Here is an 18,017-nt window from a genome sequence, read left to right as displayed (position 1 = left end):
CGACCCGGCCCTGCACCTCTCGGCGTGTTGAACTGGGCGTTTTCCCAACAAGCGTGTCCTTTCGGCCTCGGCATCCTGTCACACTCTAATAATGATTATTAGCAGAACGTTAATGAACACTCGCTAGGCGCCCTCCGCGGGGCTCTGACATCTCCGCGGCTTGAATATCTTTCTGACGAGCGTGGAGGATCTCCCCGAGCTGCTGTGAGCACGCGGCAGTGGCCAGGAGCCCCACATGGGGCTTTGGGCTCCGGCCTGGCCGCGTGCCGTGTGTTAAGCGGCCAAGGGAGTGGTGAAGCCCAGGGGACCTGCCAGTGTGAGACTGCACCCCACACCCCGCCACGGGGATCCCTGGCGTTCAGGGCAGGTCCCACACTCCTTACACCCCACAGAGGCCGAGCCCAGGGCAGGCAGAACCGTTACGGTGGATTACGTGGTCCAGAGGCAGAGCTAGACGGAGCAGGGCGCTGGGTTTCTATTTCGAATACCTCTGGTGCCTTTGAGAAAAGTTTCTCATTTCCGTTAAAAATGCCGGTGCCCAGGACGCATCGTTACCCCGCCCGCGCTACCCAGCCTGACTTCCCGCTTCCTCTGTGTGTGAGCTTCCTACAAAGCACCCCCTGGGTGGTGTGTTGAAACCACACAGATTTAATCTCTAACAGTTCTGGGCGTCAGAAGTCTGCAAGCCAGGTGTCTGGGGCTCTGGGCAGGCATCCATTGCCTGGCCTCTTCCAGCTTCTAGAGGCCGCCTGCTTTCCCGGGCTGCCGGCCAGCGGCTCCCCAGCCTCTTGCTTCCGTGGTCACTCCCCCGCCTCTGGCACGTGTCCACTCCTCACCCACCTGGGTGGTCCCCATCTCAAGGTCCTTAATCACACCGGGAGAGTCTTGCCCTGTTAGGTGACATGTTCACAGGTTTTAGGCACTAGGACCTGGGCGTCTATGGGGCCGTTATTCAGCCCACCTCACTCCTCGGCCAGGACCCACGCGTCTGAAGGGCCGCTGTCCTGCCAGCTGCCCACATGCAAGTTCTGGATCCGTGAAAACACGAGAGCTGGCCGCCAGGCCTCAGCTTTCCCAGCCTTCCAATGGGACTGACCGAAGCAGTGTGTCTTGGGGTTACCACGGGGATCAGAGGCGGGGGAGACTTGAAAATGGGGAATACAGGTCTCACCCATAGACGCCAGCTGCAGAGGGCGATGACACCAGGTCTGTGCAGGTGTCCCTGGGGTATGGGGCTCAGGCATGGGCAGAGGGTGACCGCTGAGCCCCAGCAGAGCCTCAGGAAGGTGCGTGCCTTGCGGGGAGCGGGGGTGTGGCTCGTCTGATGCTGCGTGCCGTGAGAGACCCTTTCTCTGAAATTCTGGATCTAAGGAGGCCCCTAACTGTCAGCCCCTTGATCAGAAAGCCCATCGTAGCATCAAATCAGCTGGGCACCTGAGAACGCTGAGCGGCCCTTCTGGCCTGACCCTCTGCTCGTCCCGGGGCTCCTGCCCCGACGGGGAAGCCATCCAGGGGAGGCCGGTTCCTCATGGGATCCAGGCTCAGCCATGGACGAGGTGACCTCGGAGCATATCCGCGTGGCCAGTCCGGCCAACCCCGTGTTTTCACCAGAGACGGATTGGGCTCAAACTCAAAGCAAATTAGTCAGACGTTTATTGCAGAGCAAGTCGGGGGGTGGAGGGCACATCTCCCCTTAAACTTCCAAATGCTCCTTGTCACTCTCAGAGAAAATTCCCAGACCCCTTGACGGGAACCCAGTGTTCCCCTACCGCATGTCCCACCCGTGCCCTGAGCGCATGTCCGGGTGACCATCACTGCTGGGCCACCAGCTTCTGGAGATGCTCTCCCTTTGGCCTGGACTGACCAGCTCTGGCCCCCTGGCCGCTCCTCATACAGCCTCCGGAGGCCATGTCTGACGTGAGAAACCCCGTGAGAAGACCCCTGCTGGGCTCCCCCAGCCCTGGGTGCACCTCAAGGGAGGCTGGGCTGTGAGAGCTTGAGGTCACCCACCTGTCCATCTTCCCGAACACGCCATGAGCCCCTGCGACGTCCACCCCGTGCTGGCACGTGGCCAGCGTCCCTGGAATGCTCCTTAAACACCACCCGCACTGCAGGATCGAGACCCCGCGCTCCCAGCCCTGGGCTCCGCGTGTTAGGGGCACCGCTTGCTCTATCCTCTCAACGGCCCCTTAGGGTACTAACATCCCCCCGTTCCACAGACGGGGAAGCAGAGGCTCAGGGGAGCCTTGCCTGGGCCACGGCCAGGAAACCGCAAGCCAGGGTGTGGCCTGTGTCTCGGGAATTGGGCCGTGCCCTGTGCCAGCCGTGTGTCGGGTCGATGGGCCTCGCCAGGTACCGGTGGTGCCGAGCACAGTCTGTAGATGCGGGCAGAGCAGGGAGCAAGCTCGGAGGCTGCCCCATCCACAGGGAGGCAGGGAGGACCGCACGGGCTGGGGTCCCTTGACTTGGTGGCATCCCTGCGCCAGCCCTGTTCGCTCACCAGTCGTCCCTGGAGTGAGCAACTCCTGGGCTCCTGGCCCCCTTTGGGGTATGGGGGACACAGAGGGGGCAGGCGAGCATCCCATCCAGTAGGGCCCGGAGAAAGCGAGACAGGCTGGGGCCGATTGGGGCAATCAGGGAGGCCTGCTGGAGGAGGTGCTGGAGGAGGGTGGGAGGGAGTAGGGGGCAGCACACCAGGGGAGCAAGCAGTGAGCAGAGGCTTGGGATGCACACCCGAGGCCCGGGACCCTTGTCGTCGCTACAGAACCGGGGCGCACAGGTGGGCGGGTCAGCACAGGTCAGGAGAACCCTGCCGGCCCGGCCCAGGCGCTATGGTAGGATTGGCCGCCCTCCACAGGTACCTGGAAGGATCCGCACTGCCCCCAACCCCGCATACCGGCGAGGAGGGCAGACCTGCCCAGGACCACATCGCTGGCATGAGCCGTCGGCTCTCGGGCAGGCGTTCCCACCAGGACTCACGCTGCTCCCAGGGGTCCTGCAGTCTGGGACAGATTGGGTGGGCTTCCCAGATGCAGCAGGAGCCTGGTAGGTCCCAGGGCCCCTGGGTTCCAGGGCACCTGGACAGGGCCCACCCCCAGACTCTGTTTCCTTGCCCATGATTGGGAGTCAGCGTGCCCACAGGCAGAATGACGTGTGAAGTCATCTGTCTGTGACTCCCACCAGGCTGGGCACACGGTAGGTGCTTAATGGCCCGGGACATTCCAGGGTGGGCTCCTCACAGACCCTGGGTTCCATCCTGGGAGATGCTGACCTGCGTTCATATACTGTTGCTATATTTGTTCACTGTGTGACCTTGGGAAAGTTACTTAACCTCTCTGAGCCTCTATTCCAAGATCTGTTCAGATCTGTTCAATATCTCATCTCTGCTTCGCAACCCTCAGTGTGAGGGTCACATGAGATGATAATGTCCCCAAATCCCTCGTGAATGGTCACAAGAGAACCACGTGAGAGATGATGGCTGAGACTGGGTGGGGGTGGGCCGGATCCAGGCTCCAGGGCCATCAGAGTGATGAACCCATTACCCTGACTTGGCCATCAAGTTGGCAGCAGGCACTGGGCACTCAGCGCATGCCAGGTTTGAAGAGCGAGATCCAGCTGGCCTTGTCGCTCCCGCACTGGACACCTAAGCCCCAGAGGCACACGGTCTGGCGGTCAGCTTGGCCTCTGCCCAGTCCTGCTGGCCCCATCACACCCCGGGCCTCTGCCCTCAGACCCTCTGATTTGCCTCGCTGGCCCCGGACGTGCTCTGACTCCAGGGTGCCTTGTGCCTTCCCTTCTTTCCAAGCTGCTTGTAAGACCACTGCCCACTTCCACGAAGTTTCCAGACCCTCCCAGCAGGGAGAACTGGAATGCGTCAGCCAGGGATGACAAACAGTGCTCCCTGCGTGCAGGTCGCTACGCCCCCTCGCCCTCACGCACAGTGAGGCACGTGCTACCCCATTGTACCCCATCTCAAGCTGGGGAAGCAGAGGCTGAGAGAAGCTGAGTCGCAGGCCTCTATCATTCCTTAGCTGTACCAGCTTCTGCCCCAGGGCCTTTGCACTTCCCAGGTAGGAGGTAGCAAAACCCAGGCTCACTAATTCCAGCCTCTGAGCTCTTAACCCCTTCACTCCATCCTGGCTTGTCTACATGGGCTCGTGTCCCATGCACCCAGCTGCCCTTGGCCAGGCTCCTGGGTGTATGCATTCCATCCGCCCTGAATTGCCCCTCCAGCCTGGACCTCACCCAGAAACACCAGGTCTGCATATCTGGCTATCTCCCCTTGGTGGTCTAAGAAGCATCACTTAAAATAGTCAAACCTTTTGATTCCCAGCTCAACCCTGACCCAGTCTACCTCATCTGAGCCTGTGTCACCTCTGTTCTTCTACGTCCTGAAGCCATCCTTGATTCCTCTCTCTCTCACCCCACTTTCAAGCTGTTGGTAAATCCAACTGGCTCTGCCTTCAATACACATCTAGGGTCGACCGTCTCTGCTTTCCCCAGCCAGGTCCAAGCCACCTCCATCATGTCCCCGTGGTCTCCTCACCTGTGTCCTGATAAGCTCTTCTCCATGCTGCACCACCGGGAGACAGAAAGCAGAAACGTGCCACTCCTCTGCTCAGAACCTCCCGGTGAGCTCCCCTCCCACTCAGAGCCAGGTCCAAAGTCCCTACCACGGCCCCGAGGTCCCACAGGACATGACCCTGCTCCTTTCTCTCCTCCCCTGTTCACGCCTGCTATTTCTTGACCACACAGCTTCTGCCCCAGGGCCTTTGCACCTGCTCTTCCCTCTGTCTGGACCTCTCCTGTGATGTCACCATAGCTCACCATCCCTTCCTTTAATTCTCTGCTCGAGTGACCCTCCACAGGGAAGGGACTGCCCCCGACCCCACTTTGCCCGGCACTGGTTACTCCCTTAGCACACGGCTCCTCCCGGCACACGCGTTGCCAGCTTATGGTCAGCCTCTCTTCCATTCCTCTCTCCAGCTGGAATGGAAGCTCCAGGATGCAGGCATATGGCCCTTTGTTTCCTGCTGTACAGGACGTACAGACGTAGTACCTGCTCAAAACACATCTGTGGCACGAATCCTCCTGTCCATCCTTCTCTTGCTAGAGACTCATGAACTTAGTGACAATTCATTTCAGGTTTGAAATTTGCCTCGAGGATAAATCTCTAGGGTTACACAAAGATCAGTAGAATTCATTCTCAAGGACCCAGATTAAATTTAAATAGAAAAGCACTATTTATCCAACCCAGGAAAACATTTATATAAACGTGCTTATATAATGCATTAAAACGTGCAGAAAAGCCGCCTGTGTGGTCACATTGCCATTTCTCACACAGACAGCGGCATATGCTAAAACCACTTAAATCCGCTCTGCACCTCCTCTCTTAAAGCTCTGAGATTAAACCGACATGGCTTTGCCCTTAAAAACATGTCCTTTCTCTGTCTTACTACGTGGCTGGAGGTTTTGCAATTCCAAAATGAAGCCGTCACAGGAGGTGGTGAGTCTAGATCTTTAGATAAACATCCTTCTTTCATTTCTCTCTAACTTGTGAAGACTCTGGCTCCACAGGGCTGGGGACACGGGGTCCCCAGAGGTCAGTCCAATTAGTCGGGTAGTCCCTGTGCCAGGAGGCGTGCGCAGGGGGACTCGCACAAGCCCGCGGCTGTGCTGCTTCCACAGGGCGAGGTTCTGTCCCTGGCGACAGCGCTCAGAGCTTCCTCAGCATCTTCCATAGGAGCTTCTGTTCTCGAAATAGCATGTGACTGACAATTTCTTCCTCCCGGATGAAAAATAGTTAAATGAATGAGACAGTCTCAGAAAACCCACATTTGAGTTGGGGAGCGGTGATTCAAACCCTGGAAGAGAAAGCAGTTTGATTTTTAAATGATGAAATCTGTATATTCTTTCTTTTTCTCTGGTATTTTTAAGATGGGTGACAGGGCTTCCCTGGTGGCGCAGTGGTTGGGAGTCCGCCTGCCGATGCAGGGGACGCGGGTTCGCGCCCCGGTCCGGGGGGATCCCGCATGCCGTGGAGCGGCTGGGCCCGTGGGCCATGGCCGCTGGGCCTGCGCGTCCGGAGCCTGTGCTCCGCGACGGGAGAGGCCACAGCAGTGAGACGCCCGCGTACCGCAAAAAAAAAAAAAAAAAAAAAGATGGGTGACAGAAAATCAGTGAATTTTTTTAAAAACTGAAATTGTTTTAAAAATGTACATCACTCGGGGTCTTCCCTGGTGGCGCGGTGGTTAAGAATCTACCTGCCAATGCAGGGGACACGGGTTCGAGCCCTGTGATGGGAAGATCCCTCATGCCACGGAGCAACTAAGCCTGTGCGCCACAACTACTGAGCCTGAGCTCTAGAGCCCGCAAGCCACAACTACTGAGCCCGCGTGCCACAGCTACTGAAGCCCGCATGCCTAGAGCCCACGCTCCACAACAAGAGAAGCCACTGCAGTGAGAAGCCCGCACACAAAAACAAAGAGTAGACCCCGCTCGCCGCAACTAGAGAAAGCCCACGCGCAGCAGTGAAGACCCAACGCAGTCAAAAATAAATTAATTAATTAAAAAAAAATGTACATCACTCTGTGTGACAAACTGCTTTGTCTCTGGTTGCGTCAGGTTTTATTTGGGGGGGGATTTTTGGAAGCATAAATCCCGAGTCTTCCTACTCACTCTTTAGTGCCTCTCTGCTGGCAGAGGGAACTCTTCTGCCCTGGATCTTCCAGGGACCCGCTTACCTTGGGCTCCTGGAACTCTTTGTTTGTGACTCTATGTGAGGGGTCAGCTGTCTTCCTGGTGCTCCTGGGAAAAGTGTGGAAACTGCCTTGGAGTCTGCTTGGTTAAAAAGGATCCAGAGGGTATAAATGACAGAAGGTTCATTTAAGCAGGTGGGGTTGATTAGAAAGGAATTTTAATCTTCGATAATAATAATAGGACCAGAGTGTCTGGAATAAAGGAGGTGGTCGTTCTGTTGCATCCTGGGGGGCTCATACATTCTTGGCAGTGTTGTAGTTGACTGTGGGTCCCTTTGGGTAATCTGGGCCTTGGCATGTTGAGCAGGTTGGAAAGGGGACCTGAGGCTGGGTCCTTGGAGGAAGGCATCCAGGAATCAGGGCTGCTTCGCCAGGGCTCTGGGGACCTGGCCACTGTCTGTGATTTCTGAAGGGCTGTCGGGGCCACAGGGATTGGTTTTGTGTGGCCCGAAAGGCGGAGCCAGGACCACTTGGGGGTACTTTGGTCATCTACTGCTGCACACCAACCACCCCAAAAATCATTGGCTTAAAACGCCAACTTAGGGACTTCCCTGGTGGCGCAGTGGTGAAGAATCCGCCTGCCAATGCTGGGGACGGGGGTTCGAGCTCTGGTCCGGGAAGATCCCACGTGCTACGGAGCAACTAAGCCCTTGAGCCACAACTACTGAAGCCCGTGCACCTAGAGCCCGTGCTCCGCAACGAGAAGCCACCAAAGTGAGAAGCCTGCACGCTGCAACGAAGAGTAGCCCCCCGCTCACCATAACTAGAGAAAGCCTGTGTGCAGCAATGGAGACCCAACGCAGCCAAAAATAAATAAATAAATTTATTTTTTAAAAACGCAGAACACTAATTTATCCCTATCTCCCAGTGTTCTGTAGGCTGAGTGGGGTCGGCTACGAGGCTCTCCCTCGTGGCACTGTGGGAACTTGGCCGGGCGGCGGTGTCTGAAGCCTCGGCTGTCCTGGACGCCCTGGTTAGTCCCCTCCGTGGCTGGCAGCTGGTGCCGGGGCTGCTGACCACAGAGCCTCCACGTGGCCTCTCGGCGTGGCTGGGGCTTCCCTCGGATGGCGCCTGGGTTCTGAGAGCACGTGCTCCAAGACATCGGGCGGGAGGTGCCCGGCTTCTCATGACCCGGCTTGGGGGTCCCAGGAAGTCACCACCACCTCATACCACCGGGCGGGCTTGGATGGAAGGGAGGCGGACGCTGCGATGGGACAGTGGCATGCACGTGCCAACGCCAGCTTTCGCAACGACGTTCCCCAACGGGAGCCCCGGAGGAGTCCTCCCCCAGGCCCCAGGCCCAGCTGCCAACTGTGCCAGCCTGTGGGCCACACAACAGAACACCGGACCAGCGGCTTCAACAGCAAAAACTGTTGGGCCCGGCGTAAGTGAAAGTACAGGTCCTTCTCTCCAAAGGCGGGAAAATGGGGGGCCTCGAGGGCATCACGCTAAGTGGAATGTAGTTAGTCAGATGGAGAAAGACAAACGCTGTAGGATTTCACTCACGTGTGGAAGCTAAAATAATGAACAGTCAAATCAACGAAAACAAAATAAATGAACAACCAAAGCAAACAGACACAAACACATAGATCGAGGACAGAGCAGTGGTTGCCAGAGGGGAGGGCTCAGGGGAGGGAGAAATGGGTACGGGCCCAGCTATACACATGGCGATGGATGGAAACTATCTTTGGTGGTGAGCACTCTTGTGTATACAGAAGTAGAAATATAACGATGTACACGTGAACATATAACGTTATAAATCAGTGTTACTTCAATTAAAAAAGAAATAGGCAGGAGAAAACCTGTCTGCTTTCCCTGACTGTCTCTTGACCTGTCTAGAGGTTTCCTATGCACTGGCACAGGGGCCTCTGAGGGGTGCGTGCAGACCCCAGAGCCCCACCCCAATACTGGGGACAACCAGGCCCTGCCCAGGGGGGATGGGGGATGGGGGAGGGGTCACTGGGCGGGGCAGAGGGCGGGCCTCCAGAACCCATCCCTGTGAGGCCCAATCCAGGGGTGATGGGAGACAGGACCCCCGTGAACTGGCCCCATGCGTGCTCCAGGTGCCAGGGGACATCATTCACAAAACCACAGCACTCTGTAGTGGCATATATGGGAAAAGAATCTAAAAAAGAGTGGATATATGTATACGTACAACAGGTTCACTTTGCTGTACACAACATTGTAAGTCAGCTATACCCCCGAAAAACTTATATCTTAGAAAAAAGATAAAACTGTTAGGACCGCAGAGCGCGGACCCCACGAGCTCGGGGACTGCACCGCCGCCCGGAGCTTCCCCCCGGGGCGTCCAAAGCCGAGAAGCGGGAGGACTTATTCTGCACCCACCAGTCCTGGATGTCGGCCGCCTGGTGGGTGGGCGGGGGGAGCTTGCGGGCCCTCCTGGGCACTGCACAGACCAAGAAGGCCTCAGCAGCCTGAGGGCCACCCTCCAACCAGGACACAGGGGAGCTGGCTCTCGAGAGGGACAGCGGGTGCTGTCCGAGTGCGCCCAGCGGCTCAGGATGCCGGGGTGTGGGTGGAGCTGAGGCGTGTCAGTCGAGGGGGAGGTGCAACAGAGCTGGCGGAAGGGCCAGGCTGCAGCTCGGGGAGCGCCCCTGCCTTCCTGCCCAGTCCGTGCACGAGGAGGGCTGCGGCCCAGGGGAGCCGCTATTCTTCCATTACTGCCCGCGGGCGTCTGTTTTGTAGAATTGAGCGCTGGAAAGCCTCCCTTGCTGCTCTGTTCGCCCGCCTCTCTCTCTGGCTGTGGAGTCTGCAGCCTTCCCCCGTCAGACCCAACCCTCCCCGGCCAAGGAGCCCATCCCCAAGGCCTGGGCTGGGCGGGGGGCACAGCTGGGCGCCCCCTCCCTGCTGTGGGGTGTCGGGTGAGCCTTATCCTCCCCCGCTGAGCTCCGGCGTCCTGTCTGTAAAAAAGGAGAATGCGAATAACACTGACAATAAAAACTGTCCTCCCTGGGTCAGCCTGGGCTAAGAGGCGACATGGAAACAAGGACATTCCGGCAGATCCGCGGAGGGAGGGGCTCTTCATCCCCTCCCCATCCTGTAGGCGGGGTGGGACCAGCAGCGTGGAGCCGGACACGGCGCCGCGGGGGCAAAGCGTGTCTTAACATGCAGCCCTCCAGCTGCCCGGAGGATTTCGTGCCACCCTGAGAGCAGCCCCTGCATAGATGTTCACGCCGGCCTCTCTCCTGACAGGGCCGCCAGATAAAAAGGGACTCCCAGTTAAATTTTAATTTCAGATAAACAAGGAAGACATTTTTAGTGTATTTCCTAATATTGCATGGAATATACTTAAGATTTAGTCATCGTTCATTTGAAATTGGAATTTGACCGGCTGTCCTATATCTTCATCTGGTAAACCTGGCTTATTCCATCGTCCTGCTGGAAACTCAGGGTATCGGCAGGCTCAGTCTCTGGTTCCCAGGGCGCCAGTGCTGAGCAGGGTCTCCATCTGGTGGGCAGCAGGGAGGTCGTGTTGTCCTGGACCGCCTTCTCTTGTTTGGACTAAATTCAAAGGCTGAGCGTAGGTTTGGGGGGTGACAAAGTCTTAGGGTTGCATCCTGGGTTGGCCATTGTTGCTGTGGGTCTTTGGGCAGGTGACTCAACCTCTCCGGCCCCCAGTTTCCTCATCTCTAAAAAGGAGCCTGTTGGCATGAGCAGTGATGCAAGGATTGTTGGTGGGACCCAGCACTTGGCACATCTGAGGGTCCCTCAGGTGGCCCTTCCCACCCTGGTCTCGACTTTTCCTTGTCCCTCTGAAAATCCGGCATGATGATGTGAGCTATCTGTGGGACCCTTCTAAGGATGAAATAAAGACATGTGGGTAATTACGAAGTCACAGTTTTGAATTGTCACCTCCAGAAAAAGAATGACATTTATTACGCATCATTCACGCCTGGTTCCAGGTGGCAAGCATCTTCCCCTCCTGGTCTTTTATTTTTTAATTGGTTCCTCTTTTGGCGACTCGTTCCTGGTTTTTCCCTGTGAGAGTGACTCCCTGCCTCTCTTGTCTCTGCCGTCCCCACCTGCACCCTCGCAGCCCCCCATGGGCTGGGTCTTCTCAGCCCAGGGGCGGTTCTCCCCGAGGAGGAACCCCCTCAGCTCCTGAGCCTGCAGCTCAGCTCAGACAGCTCTGCAATGATGCTTTCCGTCCCTTCTGTGGAAACACACACACACACCCCACCCCGCTGCTATGTCCCTCGTTGGCGGGAGAAGATGCTGGGGCTGGGGAGGAGGTGAGAGAGAAGGTGCCTGTGGTCTCACCACCCCAGCTCGGCTTTTAGAAACATCACTTTCTAGTTTTTTCTGTGTGCCATAGGCATTTCTATGAGTTTCTCCTCTTATCGACTCAAATTCCGTTTTTCTGATTGGTCGTCTCACGTGCTTCCCCATGGTTGTGGCTCCTGACACCCCAGATTCCTCTGCGTGGCAGCCCTGTCACTTCCTAAGCTGCCCTGCTGGAGCCGAGGGGACCAGGAGCTCCTGTGGTTGAGGGACCAGGCTCTGCGCTCAGCACAGGCAGCGTGGCCGGAACGAAGGAATGAATGAGCGAGTGATCTAAAGCCATTCTCTCATTCCTGGATAAGCCCCACTTGGTCATGGTGTGTGATCCTTTGAATGTGCTGCTGGATTCTGTTCACTAGTATTTTGTGGAGGATTTTCACATCTATGTTCATCAGTCATATTGGCCTGTAGTTTTCTTTCTTTGTGACATCTTGCCTGGTTTTGGTATCAGGGTGATGGTGGCCTTGTAGAATGAGTTTGGGAGTGTTATATATATGTATGTGTATATATATATATATATATACACACACACACACATATATGTGTATATATATACATACATATATGTATATACATACATACATATATACATACATATATATATAACCACATACATATATATATACATATATATACATATTTTTTTGTGTGTGTGTGGTACGCGGGCCTCTCACTGTTGTGGCCTCACCCGTTGCGGAGCACAGGCTCCGGACACGCAGGCTCAGCGGCCATGGCTCACGGGCCCAGCCGCTCCACGGCATGTGGGATCGTCCCAGACCAGGGCACGAACCCGTGTCCCCTGCATCGGCAGGCAGACTCTCAACCACTGCGCCACCAGGGAAGCCCCCTCTGCTATATTTTGGAAGAGTTTGAGAAGGATGGGTGTTAGCTCTTCTCTAAATGTTTGATAGAATTCTCCTGTGAAGCCATCTGGTCCTGGGCTTTTGTTTGTTGGAAGATTTTTAATCACAGTCTCAATTTCAGTGCTTGTGATTGGTCTGTTTATATTTTCTATTTTTTCCTGGTTCAGTCTCGGAAGGTTGTGCTTTTCTAAGAATTTGTCCATTTCTTCCAGGTTGTCCACTTTATTGGCATATAGTTGCTTGTAGTAATCGCTCATGATCCTTGGTATTTCTGCAGTGTCTGTTGTTACTTCTTTTTCATTTCTAATTCTATTGATTTGAGTTTTCTCCCTTTTTTTCTTGATGAGTCTGGCTAATGGTTTACCAATTTTGTTTATCTTCTCAAAGAACCAAATTTTAGCTTTATTGATCTTTACTCTTGTTTCTTTCATTTCTTTTTCATTTATTTCTGACCTGACCTTTATGATTTCTTTCCTTCTGCTAACTTTGGGGGTTTTTTGTTCTTCTTTCTCTAATTGCTTTAAGTGTAAGGTTAGGTTGTTTATTTGAGATGTTTCCTGTTTCTTGAGGTAGGCTTGTATAGCTATAAACTTCCCTCTTAGAACTGCTTTTGAGGCATCCCATAGGTTTTGGGTCATCGTGTTTTCATTGTCATTTGTTTCTAGGTATTTTTTGATTTCCTCTTTGATTTCTTCAATGATCTCTTGGTTATTAAGTAGTGTATTGTTTAGGCTTCACGTTTTTGTATTTTTTACAGATTTTTTCCTGTAATTGATAGCTAGTCTCATAGCGTTGTCATTGGAAAAGATACTTGATATGATTTCAGTTTTCTTAAATTTGCCAAGGCTTGATTTGTGACCCAAGATATGATCTATCCTGGAGAATGTCCCATGAGCACTTGAGAAGAAAGTGTATTCTGTTGTTTTTGGATGGAATGTCCTATAAATATCAATTAAGTCCATCTTTTTTAATGTATCATTTAAAGCTTGTGTTTCCTTATTTATTTTCATTTTGCATGATCTGTCCATTAGTGAAAGGATTCTTCAATACACGCAAATCAATCAGTGTGAAAAACCATACTAACAAATTGAAGGAGAAAAACCATGTAATCATCTCAATAGATGCAGAAAAAGCTTTCAACAAAATTCAACACCCATTTATGATAAAAACCCTCCAGAAAGTAGGCATAGAGTGAACTTACCTCAACATAATAAAGACCGTATATGACAAACCCACAGTCAACATCGTTCTCAATGGTGAAAAACTGAAAGCATTTCCACTAAGATCAGGAACAAGACAAGGATGTCCACTCTCACCACTATTATTCAACAGAGTTTTGGAAGTTTTAGCCACGGCAATCAGGGAAGAAAAAGAAATAAAAGGAATCCAAATCGGAAAAGAAGTAAAGCTGTCACTGTTTGCAGATGACATGATACTATACATAGAGAATCCTAAAGATGCCACCAGAAAACTACTAGAGCTAATCAATGAATTTGGTAAAGTAGCAGGATACAAAATTAATGCACAGAAATATCTTGCATTCCTATACACTAATGACGAAAAATCTGAAAGGGAAATTAAGAAAACTCTCCCACATACCATGGCAACAAAAATAATAAAATACCTAGGAATAAACCTACCTAAGGAGACAGAAGAACTGTGTGCAGTAAAATATAAGACACTGATGAAAGAAATTAAAGATGATACAAACAGATGGAGAGATATACCATGTTCTTGAATTGGAAGAATCAATATTGTGAAAATGACTATACTACCCAAAGCAATCTACAGATTCAATGCAATCCCTATCAAACTACCAATGGCATTTTTCACAGGACTAGAAAAAAAATTTTCACAATTTGTATGGAAACAGAAAACACCCTGAATAGCCAAAGCAATCTTGAGAAAGAAAAACGGAGGTGGAGGAATCAGGCTCCCAGACTTCAGACTATACCACAAAGCTACAGTAATCAAGACAGTATGGTACTGGCACAGAAAACAGAAATATAGATCAATGGAACAGGATAGAAAGCCCAGAGATAAACCCACGCACATATGGTCACCTTATCTTTGATAAAGGAGGCAAGAATATACAGTGGAGAAAAGACAGCCTCTTCAATAAGTGGTGCTGGGAAAACTGGACAGCTACATGTAAAAGAATGAAACTAGAACACTCCCTAACACCATATGCAAAAATAAACTCCAAATGGATTAAAGACCTAAACGTAAGGCCAGACACTATAAAACTCTTAGAGGAAAACATAGGCAGAACAGTCTATGACATAAATCACAGCAAGATCCTTTTTGACCCACCTCCTAGAGAAATGGAAATAAAAACAAAAATAAACAAATGGAGGGCTTCTCTGGTGGCGCAGTGGTTGAGAGTCTGCCTGCCAATGCGGGGGACACGGGTTAGTGCCCTGGGTCTGGGAAGATCCCACGTGCCGCGGAGTGGCTGGGCCCGTGAGCCATGGCTGCTGAGCCTGCGCATCCGGAGCCTGTGCTCTGCAACGGGAGAGGCCACAACAGTGGAAGGCCCACGTACCGCAAAAAAAAATAAAAATAACAATAAATAAATAAATGGGACCTAATGAAACTTCAAAACTTTTGCACAGCAAAGGAAACCATAAACAAGATGAAAAGACAACCCTCAGAATGGGAGAAAATATTTGCAAATGAAGCAAATGACAAAGGATTAATCTCCAAAATATATAAACAGCTCATGCAGCTCAATATCAAAAAAACAAACAACCCAATCCAAAAATGGGCAGAAGACCTAAATAGACATTTCTCCAAAGAAGATATACAGATTGCCAAGAAACACATGAAAGGATGCTCAACATCACTAATCATTAGAGAAATGCAAATCAAAACTACAATGAGGTATCACCTCACACCAGCCAGAATGGCCATCATCAAACAATCTAGAAACAATAAATGCTGGAGAGGGTGTGGAGAAAAGGGAACCCTCTTGCACTGTTGGTGGGAATGTACATTGATACAGCCACTATGGAGAACAGTATGGACGTTCCTTAAGAAAACTAAAAATAGAACTACATATGACCCAGCAGTCCAGTCCCACTACTGCGCATATACCCAGAGAAAACCATAATTCAAAAAGAGTCATGTACCACAATGTTCACTGCAGCACTATTTACAATAGCCAGGACATGGAAGCAACCTAAATGCCCATCAACAGATCAATGGATAAAGAAGATGTGGCACATGTATACAATGGAATGTTATTCAGCCATAAAAAGAAACGAAATTGAGTTATTTGTAGTGAGGTGGATGGACCTAGAGTCTGTCATACAGAGTGAAGTAAGTCAGAAAGAGAAAAACAAATACCGTATGCTAAGACATATATATGGAATCAAAAAAAAATGGTTCTGAAGAACCTAGGGGCAGGACAGGAATAAAGATGCAGACATAGAGAATCGACTTGAGGACACGGGGAGGGGGAAGGGTAAGCTGGGGCGAAGTGAGAGAGGGGCATGGACATATACACACTACCAAATGTAAAACAGATAGCTAGTGGGAAGCAGCCGCATAGCACAGGGAGATCAGCTCGGTGCTTTGTGACCACCTAGAGGGGTGGGATAGGGAGGATGGGAGGGAGACGCAAGAGGGAGGGGATATGGGGATATATGTATACATAAAGCTGATTCACTTTGTGATACAGCAGAAACCAACACACCACTGTAAAGCATTTATACTCCAAAAAAGATGTTAAAAATAAATAAATAAATGAAAATCAAGCCATTCTCTCCACAGAGCCCGTCTCGCCGACACAGCCGGTAGGGGAGAAACTGCGGGCGTGTTGAAAAGTGGCGGTTCCCACGGCTCCCGCCCGTCAGCTGCATTCCTCTCTCCTCGCAGCTGAACCTGAGCCTGGCAGTTAAGCAGGCACATTCTCCGGTGCCCCAAGCTCCATCCCCTGTAACAACAGGAGACCCTTGAGGGCTGCCAGGGACGCCCTCTGCTCCTGGCTTCCGGCCGAGCCCTCGGCAAACCGTAGGAGCTCAGCAGATGGCAACCTTGATGGGGACACGCAAAGGCCCGCCCTTCACGTTCCTGGCCTGCCTGGTTTCCGACGTCTTTTCTCAGATGTTTGTTGCTGTCGCCAGCCCTGTGGGGAACGCTCTGAAGCTTGGTCTGCGGAGGAGTCAGGGAGGTAAAGCGACTTGTCCCCAGATTCGATTATTTGAGGCTCTGCCCACAAAGTAAAGCTAATCATATTCGTAGAGTCATTGCACATTTGCATAATTCCGGCTGGCACGCTATGCCCTTGCACTGTGCATGTGTGTGTAAACGGCTGCATCTGAGCGTGTCCCGGGGATGAGCCCGGGCAGGCCTTGGGGTCTGGTCCCCACCATGACCCTGTCCCCTGAGCCACGCCACTGTCCACTCACTGTTTGCACCTGGGAGCTGGGGCTGCAGGGCCCTCTGCAGAAAGGTGCCTTGTGGACGGAGCAGGGGCAGGCCCAGTGGGAGCATAGCCGGCTGGGGGCGGGGTATCTGGGAGGCCCCTGGGGCAGGGAGCTCGTCCTGCTGCCGCTGGTCCATGGCCTTGGCCAAACCTCCTCCTTCCTGGCCCTCAGTTTCCTCTCTTTCCAAACGGAGTCATAGAACATACCTTGCTGGAACTTTCTCACAGAAGCTGGGAGAGTGTGGCCAGGCCTGCTCCTCCAGGCAGGCAGTGGAGTCCTGCTCTTCCCCTTCTCTTTCTTTTCCCCATCCATCCAAGCATATATTCTCCCTGGAGAACCCCTCTCTGCCTCTCTTGGCTCAAGGAGGGTTTCCAGAGAGATAGAGGGGTCTCCACCGGGAAGGTGGTCCCAATGACCCTCGGGAGACTCTCATACTTGAGATGAGAAAGGCATCCCCGGGGCAGCCTGCGTCTGAGTCAGTGAGTGGTCCCAATGGGGACAGGTCAGAGAAGAGAGAAAACTCATGGAGGGCTTCCTGAAGGAGGCGGCCTCTCAGCTTGCAATGGCAAGAACAGGACAGGCACACGATCACAGTCCAAGAGTCTCACATGGAGTTCAAATGGTCTCCAAAACTTCAGCTGGCACATTTAAAGCGTCTTTGCCAAGACTAACTGCCCAGGGACCTCTATGTGTTTCTGTGAAGAAACCATCCTTCCTCCAAGGGTCCCATCTGGCAGCTCAGTCCACAGAGGTCTGCCCCATGAGGTCTCCCAGACCCATATGTACAACCCAAGTCTAGAGTTCATATTGGGGAAAATTCATATGGAAGATAATTGTCTGATGACCGCCAGATTTGGACCAGCCTGGAGCCCAGTGGCTCATGTCAACAAAATGGATTTGTTTAGAGATGAGAGATGCTGGACAGCCTGAGCCCCTGGCATCGACCTGGCCTGAACTGGGTATTAAATGGATGCATAATTTATCATCTGCCCCGGACGGAGGCCGCTGCCCAAACCCCCCCGCACGCAGGCAGGATGGGAGTCCGGAAGCAGAGAGCATCTTTAAGCCGGGAGCCTGAAATCCAATTTCCACCCTGTTCTGGGGACTAAAAGCTTTCTGTAAACAGCCGCACCAGATTCACGGATCCAATTATCTACTGCCTGAGCCACTTGCCAAGAGCAAGGGAAGAAGCCAGACTTTGCGTGTCCACGGCCTCAGGCTCTGGGAAGCAGAAGCTGGGCCACCACCCAGAGGCGGGAACCAGCGCTACACGGCTCCCTGCAGCCGCCCGGCCTGGCGAGCATCCGGCAGGTCCAAACCCCAAGCCCCCATGCCATCCTGTCTTCCAGACACACGCCCACCCGGTGCCCAAGGTGCCCCCCAAGCCGCACCTTGGCACTCCTGGTTGCCCTCAATCGTCCCCTCCTTCTTTAAAGACAAAGGCTCAGGTCTCCCAGCCCTGGAGCCTTCTCTGCTCAGATACTCCCTGCCACTCCCTCAAGCACCCCCTTCCTCCCTCCTCCCCCCACCTCTGTCTTCTCCTCCCTCTTTCCTCCCTTGGGTCAGAATTTGAGGCTCCCTCCCACCCCCGAGGGCTCGCCCACACCCCCAGCCCCGGGCACCCCTGGTTGGTGTGCAGCAGAGGTGTAGGGCAGACACTGGAG

Source organism: Globicephala melas, chromosome 5 (assembly GCF_963455315.2).
Source record: "Globicephala melas chromosome 5, mGloMel1.2, whole genome shotgun sequence".
Taxonomy (NCBI): Eukaryota; Metazoa; Chordata; class Mammalia; order Artiodactyla; family Delphinidae; genus Globicephala; species Globicephala melas.
Note: the sequence above shows the minus strand (reverse complement) of the source record.